The sequence below is a fragment of the Chiloscyllium punctatum genome, chromosome 7, assembly GCF_047496795.1.
Source record: "Chiloscyllium punctatum isolate Juve2018m chromosome 7, sChiPun1.3, whole genome shotgun sequence".
In the NCBI taxonomy this organism is placed as follows: Eukaryota; Metazoa; Chordata; class Chondrichthyes; order Orectolobiformes; family Hemiscylliidae; genus Chiloscyllium; species Chiloscyllium punctatum.
The window spans coordinates 86,425,402-86,440,739 of record NC_092745.1 but is presented as its reverse complement, the minus strand read 5'-3'; the positions used below and the strand labels follow the sequence as shown (position 1 = coordinate 86,440,739).

At 38.6% G+C, this 15,338-nt stretch overlaps 1 long non-coding RNA gene across 2 annotated transcripts in view; it reads left to right on the top strand.

The window, feature by feature from the left end:
* Positions 1–9,466, top strand: part of LOC140479894 (uncharacterized) — a 108,196-nt gene extending 98,730 nt beyond the window's left edge. For both annotated transcript variants that reach the window (XR_011961155.1, XR_011961154.1), the window contains 2 exons: positions 2,623–2,811; positions 4,793–9,466. This is a non-coding gene — a long non-coding RNA (uncharacterized lncRNA). The remainder of the gene's footprint in view (positions 1–2,622; positions 2,812–4,792) is intronic.
* Positions 9,467–15,338: the final 5,872 nt, after the last annotated feature.

Genomic DNA, 15,338 nt, shown 5'->3' with positions numbered 1-15,338 from the left:
GCTGAATTTTCTGCGTGCCTTTCTTTGAGCATTTATCAATATTAAAAGCTCTTTTTATTCCAGGCAAGATTTTGTCTGCTCCTATTTAGAATTTTTGAACTGCTATTCACAATTTATTTCCAGAGAAGCTACATATTTTCTAACCCTGACGTTTTTTTAGACTCAATATTCATAGAAATGCATGAAACAATGCATAACTGAGTAACCTGAGAAATGGGTCAACAGTAGATCATTAATTGTGTGGTTACAAACAGCAATCAGACATTTCCAGGGGAAGCATTACTCAGACAGCTGCATTTTAGGAACTGCTGCACAGATCAAGAATGTAACCAGTAACTCTTCAGCTGGTGGGAGAACATTTGAAAGAATACTGACCAGAACCATAACTTGACTTTTTTTTTATAAGATGTTAAGAGTTCTTAGTACTTTTAAGAATAGAATATTGAGCACATACCATACCTAAAAGCAATAAGGTCAACTACATAGATATGGCCCCAAACAAATTACTAAACAAACCAAAAATGCTACATAAACTTATACAATTCTGCTAGGAAGAGAGATAAGGTTAATTTGGAGTCAAAAGTGATTTGGCAAAATATATAGTTACAGATGTTGTGTATTATAGAAAATATTCACTGATTTGCAACTGTCCCATACTTTGTGTGCAACCATTTCATATGAAGATAAAGAAAAAAAGATTGTGATCACATTGGACTGGACTGAACTTGAACACAAGTTTTAAAGGTGAAGGTGTAGTATTCTAGCATGCAGTTTTGTTCACGCAAACTTCCTGATAAGATTTTAACATACGCTTATAGAGCACCTACTGGTAAGTGAGGGTTCCCCTCATTTCAGTGCAGAGATTTTACAATGTTAGTACATAGGAATGCTGCAAGCCCATTGACATCAAATATCAGGAAACAAAAGTTTAGTACAATGCATCAAAATAATCATTGGGCAATGAAAAGATCCTAAAAGTTAAGGTAGTTCATTGTTTTCGCAATGAGTATCAGTATGTTCTTTAATATGACCTGCTATCAGAGGTAGCATTACCACATTAGTGCCTACCCACATGAGATATTCAATTTAGCCCAAATATCATTGTAAATTTATATAATGAGAAATTGCATTTTGTGTATCCCCATGGCATGCTAAATTTCAATGTTGCTATTTCTTAAGTACAACACTTAGCTGAACATTGAACAATGTAAACCAAAATAAATTGAGAGATATTACATTCAGCTAAGTATTCAAGTAAAAATACAAAACAAAAATGAACAAGAAGTATCTCCATTCACTTGGTTGGCTGCTCAATGTATAGATGAGCAACAATATGTAACCACCTGAAAACAAGGCAATAAAGTTATTGGTTCCTTTTCCATGAGTTACAAACACAGCTTTAAAAGGAAATAAGCAAACTTAGTTACCAAGAAATCTAGGTTGAAGTTTTCATCCAGTTTTGCCAACTCCTGCTCCTGTAAACATGGAATGGAGTGCCCGTGGGTTTCCAGTCCTATTGATGAGCTTTGCCTGGTTGATACCCCAACTAGGGAATCTTGAGCAGACTCGGGATAATGGGTGATCATTTAGAATTGATACAGAACATGGTAAGAAAGGATATCTGATTTGGAACCCCACAGAACCAGGCTAAAGCTCTGTATGTTCTACCATCACCATTGCTCCTTTTGTAATGATTCTAAGTCTTTAAGTATTGTGTCCTGCATTTCATGAAGAAAGTTGAGACAGAGGTGATGAGTGGTTTGTTCCAAGCCAATAAAGTAAATAGCTTGTGAGGTCTTGAAGTTCTGTTAAGGTTGAAACTATAGAAGCAGCATGAATGGGTGGAGTCAAGCTCCCACAGAACTAGGGTTTTAGTTTCACTTTCAGTATTTGTTGAGTCTTTGAAGCTGGTTGTGGAAGCTGCTACATCTCTGTTACAGCTAAAGGTTTGGCTTCTGTTTCTCTACCAGAATTTTTTTCTTGGTGTTCTTTCCTCTTGGACTAGAGAAACACCGCATGTGAGACAATCTGTTTTACTAACTTTGCCTCTGCCAAGACTGTGTTTATTGGATGTTACTATATTGGAGCAGTTGCTATTTAGTAGTTAAATAATCTATTATTCTGTTAAGTTTTCCACTAGAATTAAAATTATACCATTTTGTTCTTTTGTTTGTATTTTAATTGTAGTGCAAGAACACAGTGTGCTTTGTTTATAGCTGAGTCATGCAACCAATCAAATTACATCTGGAACACAGCACCGTGAACTTGCTTTTCAACTAGATAAAAGTTAGGGTCTATGTCCTTGATATATTTGCAAGGGGCTTTATGGTCTGTTGCATAACACTTTCTGATGTAGTCAAAAGCTATACTTAGACTACAAATAAAATTACTTTCACTCCACATAAGTTCTTTTATAGAATTTATTTTCACCATGGTCATTTAACACTTTTATTCCACTTTTCCATGTTCCCATCTTCTCATAAATCTCTTAAGGTTAATCTCCATCATCAATCTTGGTGGTTTTAGAGGACATGTGGTATATGTTGTCATTTTTATTTCCTTAGAGGACTAACATATTGGTAGAGTAGAACAACACCTTCTGTAAATGACTTGTTTTTGCAGAGGGATGACAAATCAAGGAAAAGCTAATTCACAGGAAAAGGATCTCAGACTCAAAAGACCACAGCATCTTGAAAAGGAGGACAGGAAGTGAAATTCTCATTCCCTTTTCTATCTGCTTCGCTCTCTGATTTAGGGACTAATGGAATGGATGAAAAACAGATCAAGGAACATTATGAAGGTTACATTAAAGTAAGGAGTTAAACATATCTGAAATACTTTGTTACAACCCATTTGGGTAGCACACCACAACTTGAGCTATATTTGGAGCCACATAAAACGTTAACTTTTTTTAAGGTTCACGTAATATCTCAAGTTACTTGACTTCCAGATTAACAAAACATAGACTTAAGTTTCTGTACTGAATAAAAATTATTATTTATTAAAAGTATTAAAATGATAGCTACAAATAAACAGGTATATAACACAACTAACTAAAACTCTAATCCCCTTTTAAACTCATCTATACACAAGCATGCAGGCAAAAAAAATAGGGAAGATAAATTATTAGTGAATGTAGAACAAGTGGAAATTCATTTTTGCTTCCCAATTTCCCTGGCACACCCCTTGTAGTTCAGTTGTCTTTCTCTGGAAGTTATGATTGGTTTGTAAGAAGCACAAAGGCTGATTCATTTGGAAAATATCTCTGATTTATTGTTCAAGTTGGTGCTTATAGCAATTGCTGCAGGAAAGGTAACTAGTTTTCTTCAGGGTTAAGCTGAGTTTTTGGCTGCAGAGTACAGGCAGTTTCTGAGTTGGGAGAAGACCTTCATGCTCCTTTTCCTCTCTCTGCCTCTATGTCTCTGTAGCTTGTTTTTGGCTGCAAATTGCTCAGCCATCCAGCTACATCAGTACATCCTCGGCTCCAGATTATCTGTAATCTGAATTTAAATTACTGCTGTTCAAACAGTTATTAACAATTCCTCCCATGGGTACCAAGTCATTTACCTTTCAAAATTTTAGCCACTCTTTCAAACAATCAGTTTAAAACAGTTCTTTTTCATCTCAGTTCCTAGGTTTTTTTAAAAACACACAATTAAAAAGACATAGTCTTTACAAGTTCGAGGACAGGAATTTTCTCTTTGTATACAGAGTGATATCACTAAAACTTGCTGTGATGTGAGGCTGCTAAGGTGCAGGCAACAACATCTCAGGGACTTCATAAGAAAATAGAACTGTACAACCACCAACGACAGAATAAATGGCCACAATAAGACCATTAGGAAGACCTTTGCAAGATACTTGGCAGAACTATGTGAAAGCAAAATTTTCTTCCACCCACAATCTCTGTCATTAATAAGGGACCAGAAATTATTGATCTTTCTCTAGTGTGTGTTTTGAAAACCTTGGTCATCACCCAGTAACTGTAGCAGACAGCTTCATTCAGCAAGCTGTTCACTGCAACATTCGAGTTCTGAACATTTCTTTAATGAGGAAAAGAATTCAAAATATTTTTCTGCTGTGGCATTTGGTGTAAATGTCAGTTGTTTGAGAGCAACACATTTTGTCAATTTCAGCTAACAAGGCTTGATCACACCATGATTGAATGGCAGAGTGGACTCAATTGGTCGAATGGCCTTACTTCCACTCCTATGTCTTATGGTCTTTGATAGTTAGATTTTATAGTTCAGCCATCTCATTGAGGTCATTAGACTATGCCAATTCTGAGCTGTTAAAGGTAATTCCTAGTTTTAAATGTAAACTTTTAGAAGGCATTTTCATGAATCTCTTTATTTAGTGCCTCCAAGCAATCAGCAATGGTTACCAGCAACTGCCTTCTTTAGTACCTATTTTCAATATTTCCAGTGGTTGTATTGTGGGAAAGGAAGAATCGGCCCCAGCCCTCTTGCAATGCTAGGACTGTAGGGTCTTTGATGTTTTCTAATGGAAAGATGTCTCTCCGATATAAAGAGTTTCCCTCAGTAAAGAATTGTAATGATTGGGAGTAACATGTAAGATTGCTATAATTCCTTTTCCATTATAATGAAGTGCAGCGTGCATCTGCCCTCTCACTTTAATTTTTATACTTCTTGAGTCCCAGAATTTACTGGAGAATGGTCTGAATTTTCTTGGCCTCAGCTATGGTTATAGCATCCAAAAGGATCAACATGTTTCTTTTGGTGTCAATTTAAAACTAGTTTCTCTTTGTTTTTCTTAATATTCATGTACCAAGCTTCATCCAGCATATCGTTACCAATAAGGAAGTGGAATCTTGGTGTGGACGCGTCACATTCTACAAGAAAAGTTCATCCTGTTATCCTATGTTCTCGACGACTGGGACTCCTACGATCGTTATGGTTTGTGCTTAATCTTTCCTATTGCAACTCCCTGCAAAATAGACTGGTTTGGAGTTCCTTCATGGCATGTACCACACCATGCTCCTTTGCCCTTGGTGTCCTTTCTGAGTGTACATTTCTTGTCCATCTCTGTAAGTACTTTTATTTCAGTAATATTTTACTTACTCTGAATGACTGGTTTCTCACTGTGCAGAACCATGGGCCTTCTCCCAGTCTTTCTTCAACTTCCATGCAGGCTATCCTGTTCCATGGCTTAACACCTCAAAATCCATGTCCACCACCACTTCAAGTATTTTTCTCCATTCTAGAATTGTATCACTGGGTTGGCCTTGTGGTTTACTGGCACTGCACTTCACTTCAGGGTCTCACTGCTCGTGTCTAGTTCCACTGGGACTTCTTGCCATTGTTGTCGTGTAGCGATTTGAATGTAAAAAGTCAAAATCAAACCAGTTTCAGAAATGGGCCGACTGGTGGATGAAAGTCACAGAGAATATCCCACAGAGAGGGATATGACAAAAGGATTTAAATACAAAGATTAAGATTTTAGTGGTAAAGCTTTATGAGCCTGAATCTATTGAAGTTGTGATTTCGCCAGTGAGGCGACAGAGGAGATAACTGAGGCTATTGTTTGGAATAGTGAATTTTAGTTTGGAGGCAAGATTGGATAGAGCTATTTCCTTTGGAACAGAGGAGACTGAAGGGAGACGCAATAGCAATGATTAATATTTTGAGGAAGTTTGATAGTGTACAAACAACGAATCTGTGCTCCCCCAAATTGAGAGGTCTATTCAAAGGTGCAGTTTTAGGTAGATGAGAGCTCAGAGATCTAAAGGGTATTTAAAGGGATTTCTTTCAGCTGGAGTGTGATGGCGATCTGACACTCACTGATTGCAAGTGTGGTTGAAATGCAAACCTTCATTTCAGAATTTCAATATTTCAATCTTTCAGAAGTATTTGAAAATGCACTTGAAGTGCCTTCAGACCAAAAGCTTGGAAGTAGGATTAGATTGGATGCCTACCAGATGACAGCATGGACAAATTGAGGCACTGGTCTCCTTTTGTGCTGTAAAATGCAATGGTTCTGTGGAGGCCAGTGGAGGTGAGCAAACTGGATGTGATGGAGGTCAGGATTTAGGTAGCAGACTTTTCAAAATCATAACTTAAACACTGCATTCACTGGATAAAGAATGACATTTTTGAAAGAAGTGAGATTTTGTTCATCAATAAACATAGGCTGTAAATAGTTGAAGAGTGCACCAAGCCTGGGATACAAATGGAAGAAATGGATGCAGCAGGAGACCTGATAGCCCTGGAAGTCTGAAATACTATTCAATATGATCATGATTGATCTTCTGTTTTAATTCCACTTCCTGCTTGCTGCACCACGTATCAGTTCATTCCTTGAAAGACCAGAAATTCTTTCTATCCCAGCATTAAAAATATTCAATGATCAAGCATCCAATATCCTTTGGGGTTCAGAAATTCAAAGATTTCAGATGTAGCTCATTTTATATGCTGCCAAAAGTGAAGCAAAACAGAATTTCCAATCCCAGAAGGATTGATTATCTTTTAATTGTTCTCTGAGTTTTCTGCTAGAAATTAACTAAAAACAACCTTTGATTCATTGTGGGCATAAAGTACTCCCATCTCATATCAAAAATAGAATCCCTACAATGTGGAAAGAGGCCGTTTGGCCCATCAAGTCAATACCATCCCCCAGAAAGCCTCTAACCCCACACTCTATAATCTGACATATTACCATGGCTAATCCAATCCCTCCATACTATTGACAGTTTAGCATGGCCAATCCTTCCACACCTTGGGACTGGGGGCAGAAACTAAAGCACCATGGGGAAACCCATACAGACAGAGAGACAATGTGCAAACTCCACGCAGGCAGTTGCCTGAGACTAAAATTGATCCCAGGTCCCTGGTGTTGTGAGGCAGCAGTGCTGACTACTGAGCCAACATGCCATTCAACAAGAAACAGGTAACAGTAAGATTCCAGCAGCAAAGGATAGCTGGTCGTTTCGCTTCGTGGCTAGTTGGTATTCATGGATACGGATCGTTAGCTGTCTTCCTGTTTGTCCTGTGTAGTGTTTTGTGCAGTCCTTGAATGGGATTTTGTACACTACGTGGTTTTGCTCATGCTGGGTATCGGGTCCTTTGTCCTGGTGAGTTGTTGTCTGAGAGTGGCTGTTGGTTTGTGAGCTGTTATGAGTCCTAGTGGTCGTAGTAGTCTGGCTGTCAGTTCAGAAATGTTCTTGATGTATGATAATGTGGCTAGTCCTTTGGGTTGTGGCATGTCCTCATTCCGTTGTCTTTCCCTTAGGCATCTGTTGATGAAATTGCGGGGGTATCCGTTTTTAGCGAATACATTGTAGAGGTGTTCTTCTTCCTCTTTTTGCTGCAGTGTGTTGTGGCCCTTTTGAACAGTGTCTTGATGCAACTTCTTTTGTGTGTGTTGGGGTGGTTGCTTTCGTAGTTCAGGACTTGGTCTGTGTGTGTGGCTTTCCTGCATACCTTTGTGGTGAATTCTCCGTTCGGTGTTCTCTGTACCATCACGTCTAGGAATGGGAGTTGGTTGTCCTTTTCTTCCTCTCCAGTGAATCTGATTCCTGTGAGTGTGGCGTTGATGATCTGGTGTGTGTTTTCTATTTCTGTGTTTTTAATGATTACAAAAGTGTCATCCACATATCTGACCCAGAGTTTGGGTTGAATTTGCGGGAAGACTGTTTGTTCTAATCTTTGCATTAGAGCTTCTGCTATGAGTCCAGAGATGGGTGAGCCCATGGGTGTTCCGTTGATTTGTTCATATATTTGGTTGTTGAATGTGAAGTGTGTTGTGAGGCCACTGCAGCGGACAGCTGGAACGGACAACCGGAAGCGGCAGAGACAAAACACTATAAATGCTGGGGGAAACAACACAGAAGCACTTCACAGGAGGCTCCCAAGCACTGAGGATGTCACCTAGACAGGGGACGAAACGTCTGCAACACAAATTCCCAGCTCGGCGAACAGAACCACAACAACAAGCACCTGAGCTACAAATCTTCTCACAAACTTTGAGCAATTCTATTGTACAGATCGTTCTGCTATAACGTGCATTTTGTTAATGCGAATTCACTGTAACACAATTGACGAGTTGGGGACAATGTTTCTAAAGATGTTTCAAAACGTATGCTGGCTGCAACGTGATTACATTGTCAACACTTTAAGCGCTGTTTCTAAAGTGTGATGTTTCTGCAATGCGAGGTTGCATTCTTTTATAACTATTGTGCTATAGAAGAACTACCTGTATTTTAAAAGTGGCATATTACTCCCTCCAATTACTCAAATGAACATGTTGCATGGCTGGATACAGGATCCTGCTGAGCTTTAATTGCATATTTTATTTGCACACTGACAGCTTCCACCATCACCATAAGATTCCACAGATGGTCCAAGCCAACATATTTACTTTTCCTCAGTGGAAAAATTTTATTCTTGCTCAGATAATATTTCATTTTGCCTTTCCAAGAATCAATCAACCACATGTGAATTTGAATCTCTCAGATGGACCTTATTGACTATTTTATTTGGAAATGCTTTGGTTCCTCCTGATTAGTAACTGTCCATATAAATCATGACAATCCCTTCTCATTGGCTCCAAATATAACTAAAACACTTTTGTGGAGTCATATGAGCAATTACACATCAACATTGTGGTCCATTTATTTTGCAGTCAAGTTTAAAATCCAGACGTTCATGATACAATTGAATTTCTGAATAAAAGTCTGAAAATGTTATTTCTAACTTTTTCAGACTTTGTTAGATATAATTAATATGCTATGATGTAAATTTTGATTATGACTTACAGTTTTGTTATTCATGAAGAACATATAATTGCATTTCCAAAATGATATAAAAATTGTCAAAATTGAGAAAGGGCAGGAATAAAAAATAAACAAAATGAACATTTATATTGAAACAAGAAAATTCTATGAAACACATTATTAAAAAATTGACTAAATCAATTTTTCAGTTGTATCTGTATCAGTTCTGGCTCAGTAGATATCACTCTTGCCTTAGAGTTACACATTTACATGAGCAATGGTCTCTGTGGACCATGGATATGCAACCTGATGAAAAGGGAAGTTGTTATATTTGGGCTCTTTCTGTCCCCACAAAAATTGAGGCCAGGGTTAATGCTTCAGCTTAATGACCTTTCATCAGAACTGTTCTGATTACATGTTATTAATCTTGTTATTTCCATTTCACTTCACAGATTTTGCCTCACTTGTTAAATATTTCCATCATTTTCAGTTACACTGGAATAATGGCCTTTGTATATTTTTTATCCAGCATTATGAAAGCTAATTATTATTATTCTTCTTCTTATTATTATTATTATTATTTATGTCACTGCGTGTGGGAGTTTCCTGTGCACAAGTTGGCTGTCATGTTTCCTACTTTACAAGTGACTACAAGTTATTAGTTGTATAAAGTGCTTTGAGATATTCTGTGGTTATCAAAGTTCTGTGTGTAAATACAAGTTTTTCTTTCTTTTTCTTTTCATGCCAGTTTTATTTCACTTTGACTTAACATTTTCCCATAGTTTCAGCAATACTGGTCAGTGATGATCATAGTTGATTTCAGCCATGTTATCACTATCAAATGATATTCACCATGCTAAGCTAATGAGCAAATAGGTCATGCAGAATTGAACCACCGTTTGTTGTGGCAATGGCTGTGCACTGGTCACAAAGAATCACAAAGAATCACAAATATCGGCCAGTGAGAATGTCCACACCACAGCAAAAGCATAGCTGAGAAGTAGATCAGAATTGGCTTTAAGTTGTCTTTTTAATGTGGAGCCAAAGGGACCAATTCTGCTTTTTCTGTTTTAAATGTTGATGGAACGTTTGGGTAAATAATACAGTTTCCTTATCTTTTTGGTGGTTTCCACACAAATGGCTTCCTTTAGACCATTAGCCTGGCTGCAGATATTTCTATATCAGTCTGTTCAGACATGTTATGATGCACATCTGGAGCAGGTGGGACTTGAACTCAGGCCTCCTGGCAACCAGAAATATTGGTTTGGCTGCAGTGCACCTGAGAAAATTGACATCAGCTGCCAAATACTGTTGAAATGGAACCTGACATAGGCGGTAGGCCTCTGATTTGCACAGCCAATTGAATCTGAAGCAGTCTGAAAAACCACAGGGTTTCTGAACCAACATGACTTGCAACACACAGCTGGACATTGGCAGGTAAGCTACACAGGAAACTTTAACTGGCCAGTTCTTCAGGCTTGGCAAAGTTGAAACTGGAGCAAAAGTACATAACTGAATTCCAAAAAAATGTTGGTAAAAGGAATATCATGTCAAAAAAAAGGACTGAATTATTCATTCACTAAAAGCTGTTTGTCCTAATTCAATGTATTAATACATGATTGTATCCCTTTAACTATTATTAGAAGGGCACGGAATGTCAATTAATAGTATTATAAAACATGTATAATAGCTGATATTTCCTGTTAAGATACACTTTTTATACCATGTATAACATGACAGTACAAATTATCCATTAAATAGAAACATCAAAAATAGCTGCAGGAGTAGGCTATTCGTTCCTTTGAGTCCATACCACCATTCAATATGTTCACATAATTTCAGTATCCCACTCCCACTTTCTCTCCATATCACGTGATCACTTTATATAAGCACAAATCTATATTAAATATGAATGCAACATGATGGATAAACTCAGCAAGTATAGGAAATTTTAGCATTTACAGAAAAGGGATAATCAATTATCATTACAATCAAATAAATTTTTAAAATCCTTTTCTCCATCATTAGCTCAAATTTAGAAGTATAACTAATATTTGTGAATTGAGTTCAATTTCAATAACACAATGTATAACCATATATATGGCATTGCCACAGAATCCCCTTTCAAGTCCACCCCTTGTTAACATCTTATTTGTAACTATGAGAAAGGCATCTTCAATAGAAAGACTACTCATCTCCTACCCCTTGGAAATTTTTGTTATGCAGAAACATGATTGCAATATTTCAAAAATTAGCTGCAAAGTATTTCTTTACACAACTTAATAAAGACAATACTAAACTCAAATTTGCCATTGAAATACATTCCCTTACAGAATGTATTGGCTGAGAATTCTGACAATGGGTTCTTAACTACTATTTACTAAAAGTCTATTTCACTGGTCAATAAATGCGTTGGATTCCTACACTCCCATGTGCAGCAAGATCAACCTGTGTCAAGATTTACGTTGGAAACCAGTCTAAGATTAACGGCTAGACCGGCTGAGTAATGAATTTTCATAAGCTAGAATCTATGTACATAAATATTCAGAACTCTGTTTATAAAGGCACAAGAAATTTGTACATACACTACACCTTTTCCAAAAAAAAGATCATGAAGATAGCCAAACTCTGCTGCATCCTTATGGTAACACTCTGACGAATCAGAATCTACTTGTTAGGTGATAGAGCAATTTTAATTCTATCTCCATACCAATGATGGTGCAACCAATCTTCACCCTCTTCTTATGCTGTATAAAATTGCCTTTTTTCCCCCAAGTCTGCCTCTTGCCCCCTGATTCTAATGAGTGCAAGATGAAAAGTGTCAACTTTTAGTTTCCTTTTCACAATGTTTAGTTGCGTACTTCAAGCATTTATTTAAAAGTTATGAATTACTAAAGATGAAATATTTGCCTAAATTTGTATTTCATTAACTTTACTTGAAGACTTCAAACTCTGAAAAAGTTGAGGCTTTGTGTTGATATCCTTCCCAGTGCTATCAATTTATCAGTTTTACGAAGTCATATATTTCAGAAATTTCCAACGTGTGTGTATATGTATAGTAAAATGTTTTGCAGCACGGTTTGCTCAGGAGTCTGTTTGGATTCTTCAGGCCATGACAATCATCAAGCTATAATAAATGATGTATTTTATCTCTCCAGTTGAATTCAATTTAAACAGTCATGTGTCTTTTAGATCTTTTAAGGCACATGTATAACTGTGTGAGAGACAGAAAAAAATAGTGTGGGATATTTGTACGCTGAATTAATTTTAAATGGTTACATGACCTGTCATGTTATGTTTACTGAATTCAAAAATGAACAGCAAATTTATATTGTATCAATGACATTTTAAATATTAAGCTGCGTGTCATGGGTGAGGAAAGTAATCCATTTTCTGACAGTCTTCACTGTCTCAAGTGGAACTCTCCATTTTCCATTTCAGTTATGTAGCTATCCCCTAACGTTAGATCCCATCAATATTCTCCTCGAAAAAAATCTTATCCATAAGCCATAAGACATGGAGCAGAAGTAGGTCATTCAATCCAATGTATTGGCTTTGTCATTTAATGAGATCATGGCTGATCTGAAAATCTTCAACTTCACTTTCCTGCCTTATCACCTTGGTTCACTAATTGATTACAATTTTATTCTACCTCATCCTTGAATACACTTAACAAACCAGTCTCGACAGAATTCCACACATTCACTACCTTCTGAGAGAAGAAATTCCTCCTCATTTCTGTCATAACTGATTGACTCCTTATTCTGAAGTTATGCCCTCTTGTCGCAGACTCTCCCACAAGGGGAGACAACCTCCCCACACCTACCCTGACAACCCCATAGATAATTTTATATATTTCAAAGAACTGCCTCCCATTCTTCTCAAGTCCAAAGAGTACAGGTCCAGCCTACTCTACCTCTCCTTATAAGACAATCCTGGGGCAACCTAATTAAACTCCTTGGAATGTTTCAGGAGATGCTGAGCACCATTGGTTAGAGTGATGGAGTACATGTCAATATGTATATCCAGCACATGCTGAGTGTGCTGAACCTGGCTCCATATGGCAGACATCAACCTGTCCATGAAGTCAGCCAGATGCTCATGTGCCAAAGGCGACATGATATAAACAGTATTAGTAGAGTCCTCTGAATTTTAGAGTCAGTTTGCCCAGTGCCACTGACAATTCTGCCTGTTGCTCCTGTGCCAGCTTGCACATTTCTATTAAGTTCTGAATGGTTGACACTGTGGGGATCTTTCCTGCCTGGCGCTGAGCAGGTGCCTTGTCTCTGTGAGTCATGCAAGTGCCAGCCTCCAATGGCTGCAAAGACATGGCAGAGACAAGCTCTCTAGCATGTGCTTCCGACTCTAATCTACACAACATACTTGCTGAGGTGTCAGTGTTTGAGGTGGGTGATGAGTTGTCTATTGAGCTGCCTTCTTGACCACAGCAATCATACAGATGCCACTGCAACCTGCAAGAGTCAAAAGACAGAAAGCATCACAAAAAAAGGGGGGCAGATGTTCGAATATGTTAAGAATATATACACAGTGGCAGTATTGGGAGAGCAGCAATGGAAAATTATTCTTACGTAGTTGCCAGGACATGGAAGTTTTCTCAGCACCACATGAGCAATCATGGTGTTTGCTGGCAAGGGCCAGGATCTTGTCCTTGTAGGGCATAAGGTATCAATTGTTGGGCATCCCACTACCTGTCCTAGTTCCCTCTGATCTATTGTGGACCATTTCTCCAGGAAAAATTTAAATGGAGGGAATGAGTGAGATAAAAATGGCTGGCAAACTGATGTTATTGATGCAATTCAGAGAAAGATATCTCACGTGAGTAAGAAGGCATTGCAGAGGCCATAGAATTAATAATTCGGGGAGGAGTTTATGGATGAGAGTGAGTGAGGAAAGATATTATCTGCGATAATGAGAGAGGTGGATCATGACACGTGGTGGGAGTAGCAGAGATGGATAGAATTTGAAGCAGCAGTGAGAAAATGATGCCACATACCTTCACAGAGTGGGGAAGGTTATTGATTTTCTTCCTACATTGCTGTTCATTCCTCTGGACCAGGGAAACAACACTGACTTGGGTCACAATCTCTTGTAGCACAGACTCCACTGCCAGTCCTGGGGGAAGAGGAGAGCCCTCCACTGTACCACCCATCAACCAGGAGCTCGAGCTTCCTGTCATCAAAGTGGGCTGCTAATTCTCTGTGTGTGGCATGTCTGGGTCAATTCAAATGAATTGTGCCTGTTAGCTCTGTACTGACAGTGCTTGGCCTGATATACAACCATGGTTTAAATATGATGGCGATTGAATTTTTAAAAATTTCATCCATGAGATTTCAATGTTGTTCACTAGGTCAGCAAACTGTTTAAGAAAGGTGGTAAGGACAAGCCAGGGAACTATAGGCCGGTGAGCCTGACATCAGTGGTGGGCAAATTGTTGGAGGGCAGAGTAGTAGATGTCATCTATATGGACGTCAGTAAGGCGTTCGAGAAGGTTCCCACTGGGAGACTAGTTAGCAAAGTTAGATTTCATGGAATACAGGGAAAACTAGTTATTTGGATACAGAACCGGCTCAAAGGTAGAAGACATAGGGTGGTGGTGGAGGGTTGTTTTTCAGACTGGAGGCCTCTGACCAGTGGAGTGCCACAAGGATCAGTGCTGTGTCCACTACTTTTCATCATTTATATAAATGATTTGGATGTGAGCATGAGAGATATCATTGGTAAGTTTGCAAATGACACCAAAATTGGAGGTGTAGTGGACAGTGAAGAAGGTTATCTCAGATTTCAACAGAATCTTGATCAGTTGGGCCAATGGGCTGAGAAGCGGCAGATGGAGTATAATTTAGATAAATGTGAGGTGCTGCATTTTGGAAAAGCAAATCTTAGCAGGACTTATACACTTAATGTTAACGTCCTAGGGAGTGTGCTGAACAAAGAAACCTTGGAGTGCAGCTTCATAGCTCCTTGGAAGTGGAGTCACAGGTAGATAGGATAGTGAAGAGGGCGTTTTGTATGCTTTCCTTTATTGGTCAGAGTATTGAGCACAGGAGTTGGGACGTCATGTTGCGGTTGTACAGGACATTGGTTAGGCCACTGTTGGTCTCCTTCCTTTTGGAAATATGTTGTGAAACTTGAAAGGGTTCAGAAAAGATTTACAAGAATGTTGCCAGGGTTGGAGGATTTGAGCTATAGGGAGAGGTTGAACAGGCTGGGGCTGTTTTCCCTGGAGCGTCGGAAGCTGAGGGATGACCTTATAAAGGTTTATAAAATCATGAGAGGCATGGATAGGGTAAGTAGACAAAGTCTTTTCCCTGGGGTGGGGAGTCCAGAACTAGAGGGCATAGGTTTAGGGTGAGAGGGGAAAGATATAAAAGAGACCTAAGGGACAACTTTTTCACACAGAGGTTGGTACGTGTATGGAATCACAACATTTAAAAAGCATCTAGATGGGTATATGAATAGGAAGGGTTTGGAGAGATATGGGCTGGGTGCTGGCAGGTGGGACTAGATTAGGTTGGGATATCTGATCGACATGGATGGGTTGGACCAAAGGGTCTGTTTCCGTGCTGTACATCTCTATGACTCTATG